Source organism: Primulina eburnea, chromosome 11 (assembly GCF_022965805.1).
Source record: "Primulina eburnea isolate SZY01 chromosome 11, ASM2296580v1, whole genome shotgun sequence".
Classification (NCBI taxonomy): Eukaryota; Viridiplantae; Streptophyta; class Magnoliopsida; order Lamiales; family Gesneriaceae; genus Primulina; species Primulina eburnea.
Genome location: NC_133111.1, coordinates 19238337 through 19240265, shown reverse-complemented (window position 1 = coordinate 19240265; position 1929 = coordinate 19238337). Strand labels below are relative to the sequence as shown.

Here is a 1929-nt window from a genome sequence, read left to right as displayed (position 1 = left end):
AGCCAGCTGCAGCGACATCCTAGTTGGCTTGGGTTCACCTAAGCCCAGTCTCCTAAACACAGAAAAAGGCATCAGATTAATACTCGCACCCAGATCACATAGAGCTCTATGAAAATTAATGTCACCAATAATGCAAGGTATAGAGAAACTCCCTGGATCTTTTTGCTTAGGAGGCATCTTGTTTTGAACTAAAGCGGAGCAATTTTCAGTCAAATTCACCATCATGTGATCTTCTAGCTTCCGCTTATTTGCTAAGATATCTTTCAAGAATTTTGCATAACTTGGCATATTCAATAAAGCATCAGCAAAAGGAATGTTAATATGCAATTTCTTAAATATCTCAAGAAATTTACCAAATTGTGCATCTAATTTAGCTTTCTTCAATGCGGCAGGGAAAGGTGGAGGGATAACAATTTTGTTTTGTGCAATAGGTGTAAATGTAGAGTTAGAAGACTTACCTCCTCGATTTTCCACCTCATCCTGGCCATGCTTGGTCTTTTCCTCATGAGACTCGAGTGCTTTTCCACTCCGCAATTCCACAGCCTTCACATGCTCTCTTGGGTTAGTTTCCGTGTTGCTTGGCAAAGCTCCTTGCTCCCTATTAGAAATCAACTTTGCCAATTGTCCAATCTGATTCTCTAACCCCTTTATGGATGCATCTTGATTCTGAAATCTCGTCTCTGTTGCAGAAATAAATTTAGTCATCATTTGCTCTAAATTGGACTTCTCCTCCCAAGGCGGCTCTGGTTTGAATCCTTGGTGCATCCCATATGGTGGACCTCTTTGTTGGCGATTTTGGGTGTTTTGGCCTCCCCACGAAAAGTTTGGGTGATTCCTCCATCCCGGATTGTATGTATTCGAATAAGGGTCATTTCTCGGACGGTTCTGGAATCCCACTTGTTTCACCGGTGCTCCCTCAGGCACATAAAATGGATCGCCATCTTGGCAATCCTGCACGTCATGCTCACCCCCACACTTATCACAGAAAATTTCTTGCAGACGCATAGCCGACCCACTCATGCTCATCCCATCAATCTTTCTACTCAAAGCCTCTAACTGTGCTGAAATCGCAGACAAATCATTAACTTGATGAACTCCAGCACCTCGTCTCTGCCTATCAGACTGAGGATGATAGCTACTCGCAGCCATCTCCTCCAATAACTCATATCCTTCCTCAGCCGTCTTTCTCAGTAAGTTACCACATGCAGCAGCATCTATCATAGTACGGTTAGTAGTAATAAGACCATAGTAGAAATTTTGAACAACTAACCCAAGCGGTAGCTCATGGTGTGGACATCTCCTCAACAAGTCCTTGTAACGCTCCCATGCCTCGTAAAGTGACTCGTTCTCATATTGAGCAAACGTAGTAATGTCGGCTCTAAGCTTCATAGTCTTCGACGGAGAAAAGTACTTGATCAGGAATGCCTTTGCCATATCCTCCCATGTAGTGATAGACCCTACAGGCAAACAGTTTTACCACGACTTAGCTTTATCTTTCAGTGAAAATGGAAATAAGCGCAAACGAACAGCATCATCAGACACGCCATTAAACTTAAAAGTATCACAAATTTCAAGAAAGTCAGCTATATGAGAATTAGGGTCGTCAAGTGCACTTCCCCCAAATTGAACAGTGTTCTGAATCATCTGGATGATAGCTGGCTTGATCTCAAACTGATTAGCTCGGATGACTGGTCTTACGATGCTTGGACGTGCTCCATCAAGAGACGGCTGTGCATAATCCAACATTGGAATGCGACGTGGTATCTCAACTTGTCTATTGTCACGCTGTTCCTCTCCACGTTCTTGCTCGTGTCTTTCCATCTGTTCTTTGAGTCTTTGTTGTTGTCTTCGACGTCTAGCTGTGCGTTCAATCTCGGGGTCAAAAGGCTCAAGCTTAAATTCGAGTGATCTTCGCATGCACCACCAGAA

The 1929-nt window shown here is 43.4% G+C and overlaps 1 non-coding gene across 1 annotated transcript; it reads left to right on the top strand.

Annotated features, from left to right (window-relative positions):
* The first annotated feature begins 1279 nt into the window (after positions 1-1279).
* Positions 1280-1386, top strand: LOC140806440 (small nucleolar RNA R71). Its single transcript, XR_012112515.1, has one exon. It is a non-coding gene; the product is annotated as a small nucleolar RNA R71 (small nucleolar RNA).
* The last annotated feature ends 543 nt before the right edge of the window (positions 1387-1929 follow it).